Here is a 6,405-nt window from a genome sequence, read left to right as displayed (position 1 = left end):
ATAAGGAGGGACACTTCATACTCTTCAAAGGTAAAATTTACCAAGATGAACTCACAATTCTGAACATCTATGCACCAAATGCAAGGGCATCCATCCACATTTGTTAAAGAAACTTTACTAAAGCTAAAAACACAAATTGCACCGCACACAATAATNATGGGAGACTTCAACACCCCACTCTCATCAATGGATAGATCTTGGAAACAGAAACTACACAGAGACACAGTAAAACTAACAGAAGTTATGAACAAATGGATTTAACTGATATTTATAGAACATTATCCTAAAACAAAAGGATATACCTTTTTCTCAGCACCTCAGGGTACCTTCTTCAAAATTGACCATATAATTGGTCACAAAATGGCCCTAACAGATACAGAAATATTGAAATAATCTCATGCATCCTATCAGATCACCACGAACTAAGGCTGATCTTCGATAACAACATAAATAATAGAAAGCCCACATACATGTGGAAGCTGAACAACACTCTACTCAATGATAACTTGCTCAAAGAAGAAATAAGAAAGAAGTTAAAGACTTTTAGTTTAGTGAAAATGAAGTCACAACACACCCAAACTTATGGGACACAAAGAAAGCTTTCCTAAGAGGAAAACTCATTGTTCTAAGTGCCTCCAAAAAGAATCTGGAGACAGCAAATACTAGCAGCTTGACAGCACACCTAAAAGCTTTAGAACAAAAGGAAGCAAATTCACCCAAGAGGAGCAGATGGCAGGAAATAATCAAACTCAGGGCTGAAATCAACCAAATAGAAACAAAAAGAACTTTACAAAGAATCAACCAAACCAGGATCTGGTTCTTTGAGAAAATCAACAAGATAGACAAACCCTTAGCCAGACTATCTAGAGGGCACAGGGAGAGTCTCCTAATTAACAAAATCAGAAATGAAAAGGGAGACATAACAACAGAATCTGAGGAAATTCAAAATATCATCAGATCCTACTACAAAAGCCTATACTCAAAACAACTGGAAAACCTGGATGAAATGGACAAATTTCTAGACAGATACCAGGTACCAAAGTTGAATCAAGATCAGGTTAATGATCTAAACAGCCCTATATCCCCCAAAGAAATGGAAGCAGTCATTAATAGTCTCCCAACCAAAAAAAAGCCCAGGACCACATGGGTTTAGGGGAGGGTTCTATATGACCTTCAGAGAAGACCTAATTCTAATAATTCTCAAACTGTTTCACAAAATAGAAACAGAAGGTACTCTACCCAACTCATTCTATGAAGCCACAATTACTCTGATACCTAAACCACATAAAGACCACAAAAAAGAAAGAGAACTTCAGACCAATTTCCCTCATGAATATCAATGCAAAAATACTCAATAAAAATCCTTCCAAAATGAATCCTTCATGGAATCCTTCAAAATGATCATCCATCATGATCAAGTAGGCTTCATCCTAGGGATGCAGGGATAGATCAATATATGGAAATCCATCAGCGTAATCCACTATATAAATAAAGAAAAAAAACTACATGATCATCTCATTAGATGCTGAGAAAGCATTTGACAAAATCCAACACACATTCATGATAAAAATTCTTGAAAAGATCAGGAGTTCAAGGCCCAAACCTAAACATAATAAAAACAATATCGAGCAAACGAGTCTCCAACATCAATCTAAATGGAGAGAAACTTGAAACAATCCCACTAAAATCAGTGACTAGACAAGGATGCTCCCTCCCTACCTCCCTATTCAGTATAGTCCCTGAAGTCCTGGCCAGAGCATTAGCAACAAAAGGAGGTCAAGGGGATACAAATTGGAAAGGAAGAAGTCAAAATATCACTATTTGCAGATGATATGATACTATATATAAGTGACCCCAAAAAATCCACCAGAGAACTCCTAAACTTGATAAATAGCTTCATTGAAGTAGCTACATACAATATTAACTCAAACAAATCAGTGGCCTTTCTTTTTTTTTTTTTTTAATTTTTTATTAGGTATTTTCCTCATTTACATTTCCAATGCTATCCCAAAAGTCCCCCATACCCTCTTGCCCACTCCCCGCCCTTCCCCCAACTCCCACTTCTTGGCCCTGGTGTTCCCCTGTACTGAGGCATATAAAGTTTGCATGACCAACGGGCCTCTCTTTCCACTGATGGCCAGCTAGGCCATCTTCTGATACATATGCAGCTAGAGACACGAGCTCCAGGGGGTACTGGTTAGTTCATATTGTTGTTCCACCCCTAGGGTTGCAGACCCTAGAACACAACTTCTGCCAGGAGGCAGTGGCCTTTCTATACACAAAGGATAAACAGGCTGAGAAAAAAATTAGGGAAACAACACCCTTCACAATAGTCACAAATACTATAAAATACCTTGGTGTGACTCTAACTAAGGAAGTGAAAGATCTGTATGATAAGAACTTCAAGTCTCTGAAGAAATAAATCAATGAAGATCTCAGAAGATGGAAAGATCTCCCATGTTCATGAATTGGTAGGATTAATATAGTAAAAATGGCTATCCTGCCGAAAGCAATCTACAGATTCAATGCAATCCCCATCAAAATTCCAACTCAATTCTTCACAGAGTTAGAAAGGGCAATTTGTAAATTCATCTGGATTAACAAAAAACCTAGGAGAGCAAAAACTCTTCTCAAGGATAAAAGAACCTCTGGGGGAATCACCATGCTTGACCTCAAGCTGTACTACAGAGCAACTGTGATAAAAACTGCATGGTACTGGTACAGCGATAGACAGGTAGATCAATGGAATAGAATTAAAGACCCAGAAGTGAACCCACATATCTATGGTCATTTGATCTATGACAAAGNAGCTAAAACCATCCAGTGGAAAAAAAGACAGCATTTTCAAAAAATGTTGCTGGCTCAACTGGTGGTTAGCATGTAGAAGAATGCACATTGATCCATTCTTATTTCCTTGTACAAAACTCAAATCTAAGTGGATCAAGGAACTCCACATAAAACCAGAGACACTGAAACATACAGAGGACAAAGTGGGGAAGAGCCTTGAAGATATGGGCACAGGGGAAAAATTCCTGAATAGAATAGCAATGGCTGTGCTGTAAGATCAAGAATGGACAAATGGGGCCTCATTAAATTGCAAAGCTTCTGTAAGGCAAAGGACACTGTCAATAACACAATACAGCAACCAACAGATTGGGAAATGATCTTTACCAATCCTAAATCCAAAAGGGGGCTAATATCCACTAAATATAAAGAACTCAAGAAGTTGGACTCCACAAAACCAAATGACCCATTATAAAATGGGGTACAGAGGTAAACAAAGAATTCTTGACTGAGTAATTCTGGATGGTTCAGAAGAACCTAAAAAATGTTCAACATCCTTAATCATCAGGGAAATGCACATCAAAACAACCCTGAGATTCCAGCTCACACCTGTCAGAATGATTAGATCAAAAACTCAGGTGACAGCAGATGGTGGCAAGGATGTGAAGAAAGAGAAACACTCCTCCACTGCTGGTGAGATTGCAAGCTGGTACAACCACTCTGGAAATCAGTTTAGCCGTTCCTCAGAAAGTTGGACATAGTTCTATCGAAGATCTAGCTATACTACTCCTGAGCACATACCCAGAGGATGCTCCAACTTGTAANAAGGACACATGCTCCACTATGTTCATGGCAGCCTTATTTATAATAGCCAGAAGCTGGAAAGAACCCAGATGCCCCTCAACAGAGGAATGGATACAGAAAATGTGGTAAATTTTCACAATGGAGTACTACTCAGCTATTAGAAACAATGAATTCATGAAATTCTTAGACAAATAGATATATCTGGAGCATATCAACCTAAGTGAGGTAACCCAATCACAAAAGAACACACATGATATGCACTCATTGCTAAGTCGATATTAGCCCAGAAGCTCAGAATATCCAAGTTACTATTTGCAAAACACATGAAAATCAAGAAGAAGGAAGACCAAAGTGTGGATACTTTGATCCTTCTTAGAAGGGGGAACAAAATACCCATGGAATGAGTTAGAGACGAAATTCAGAGCAGAGAATGAAGGAATGACCATCCAGAAAATGCCCCACCTGGGGATCCATCAAATAAACAACCACCAAACCTGGACACTATTGCAGATGCCAACAAGATTTTGCTGACAAGAGCCTGATAAAGTTGAATCCTGAGAGGCTCTGCCAGTGCCTGACTAATACAGAAGTGGATGCTCACAGTCATCCATTAGACAGATCACAGGGTCCCCAGTGAAGGAGCTAGAGAATGTACCCAAAGCTGAAGGGGTTTGCAACCCCCTAGGAGGAACAACAATATGAGCTAACTGGTAACCTCAGAGCTCCCTGGGACTAAGCCACCAATCAAAGAAAACACATGGAGGGACTCTTGGCTCTAGTTGCATATGTAGCAGAGGATGGCCTAGTCAATGGGAGGAGAGCCTCTTGGTCCTGTGAAGGTTCTTTGCCCCAGTATGGGGGAATGCCTAGGCCAGGAAGCAGGAGTAGGTGTGTTGGGGAGCAGGGGGAGGGGGAAGGGTACAGGGGATTTTTTTATAGGGGAAACTAGGAAAGAGGATAACATTTGAGATGTAAATAAAGAGCATATCTAATAAAACAATAGAAAAAAATATGCAGTCTAAATTCAATGATCGGTATAGTCTACAACAGTCCCTAAACTTTTCAAAAGTTCAAAGACTGCTTTGCCAGTCTAAGCAATCTCTTGACTGCCACATATTGTGATATCAGATAACATTTTGTGTCTTTCCAGTATACAATAGTCCAGAATACCCATTCTTATTTCAATAGTGAGAAATGTGTATATTGGAACAAAACAAAAAAATTCAAGAGGGCAAACAGGAAACTCTGTAGCTGTCTCAGAAGCATGGGGCTTCAGTTTCAAAGTGCTTACATGGCTCTATCCCTGCAACTTCTCATACATCTCTCAGTTTCAGTACTTCCACTCCCTATATGCATCTTTCCTTGGCAGATTCGCATACCATAGGTATCTCAACATCTTGTGGTCTCAAAATGCAACTGAGGCACCATCCTCATAGGTGCATGCATTGAACTCACAGAATCCTCACTGGGGCTCTGACTCTGCCAAATACAGATAGCTGAAGTAGTGTTGAACTGACACCAGAACTGAAGAATCCATGACCATAATTTTGCATCTTCCTTGTTTCCAGAACCAGCACAATATGGGAAGCCTGTGAAGATTGGCTTCTAAATTGAGACGGACCCTGCCAAAGGTGGACCATAGTTGCAGTAGGTTTTATATGAAGTTCCTTCCTGGGACTAGGTATCACTTTGCCTACACATTCCATTAATTGAATGCTTAACAGAAGGGAATCTTACTCTTAGGGCACCTTCTTAACGCTTCCAATCCAGAGCAAGGATTTCTCTTTAATGGTGATAATATCCTTGAAAATCCCTGCCTCTGATTCAGCACTGACTACCATTTGAAATTTCCTAGTACTGTTTTTTTCTCTTCAAACCACAGACTTTGCATTTCTTTCTACACCACTTGTTTTATTTGTTTGTTTTGGTTTTGGTTTTTTTCCACTGAAAACCTGAATGTGTTACAGGTAATAACCATCCAACAGACTCAATATTCCAACTAAGAATCAGCCCCTTATCTTTTGATATTGCTTACTCAATTTCAGAGGTCATGGATACAATGAGAACATTGGTGGCCAAACTATCACACATGACCTCCAGCTAAAATTTTTCATAGCATTTCCCCCTGAAATCCTATGACCTCACCTTACTCTGCCCATAATAGTCTAAACAGTGGCATCTACCAGGTCCTACAAGAACAGTAGATGAAGATCTGTGTACAGTTTTCTATGCCTTTGCCATCTCAGTCCTTACGTCTTCCACATTCCTGCAAAAGAAAACATTCACAGGTTCTGTCCAGAATTAAAATCAGTTTTTTGTGTATCATTTTTTGTTCTAACTTGCTACTCAGGAAATGAACAGTTTTTCTTGATGCTTCTTTCAGATCACAGTACATCATTTTGAGAACATAAGGTAGAAATGGAAGGTAGATAATACAGGCCAAAATATGGGCATACANTGTTTCCTGGCTTGCTCTCTTGTTTGGTCACTGTCTCATGCTCAGCTAATTAGTTCTCTGCCCAGATCCCCTTGCCTAGGGAGATTGCCACCCTCTGTGGAAGTGGCTTCAATCATCAGTCATCAATCGACACAACCTCTCACAGACATACTAACCAGCCACTCTGAAGGGGCACACCCTGAACTGAGGTTCTCTCAGATGAATAGATGCTCTAAAATGTTGAGAACTGAAGATGATTATGACACATAGATGATAATATATGAGAAAGTTTTAATAAACCTTAACTAATGTCTTTCCCACACCAATCATTTTATTAAACCCCAAACACTGATGATTATTACAACTGGAAAACATAGATA

General features: G+C 39.4%; 1 protein-coding gene across 2 annotated transcripts in view; it reads right to left on the bottom strand.

Moving 5' to 3' along the window:
• The window catches only part of LOC110287824 (zinc finger protein 431-like), a 12,329-nt gene extending 6,220 nt beyond the window's left edge, over window positions 1–6,109 (bottom strand). For both annotated transcript variants that reach the window (XM_021154344.2, XM_029473753.1), the window contains exon 1: window positions 5,734–6,109. The gene's annotated coding sequence lies outside the window, so the exon portion shown is untranslated. The remainder of the gene's footprint in view (window positions 1–5,733) is intronic.
• Window positions 6,110–6,405: the final 296 nt, after the last annotated feature.

This window comes from Mus caroli, unplaced genomic scaffold (assembly GCF_900094665.2).
Source record: "Mus caroli unplaced genomic scaffold, CAROLI_EIJ_v1.1 scaffold_16453_1, whole genome shotgun sequence".
Taxonomy (NCBI): domain Eukaryota; kingdom Metazoa; phylum Chordata; class Mammalia; order Rodentia; family Muridae; genus Mus; species Mus caroli.
The sequence above is the reverse complement of the archived record's forward strand: the minus strand, read 5'-3'. Positions and strand labels throughout refer to the sequence as shown.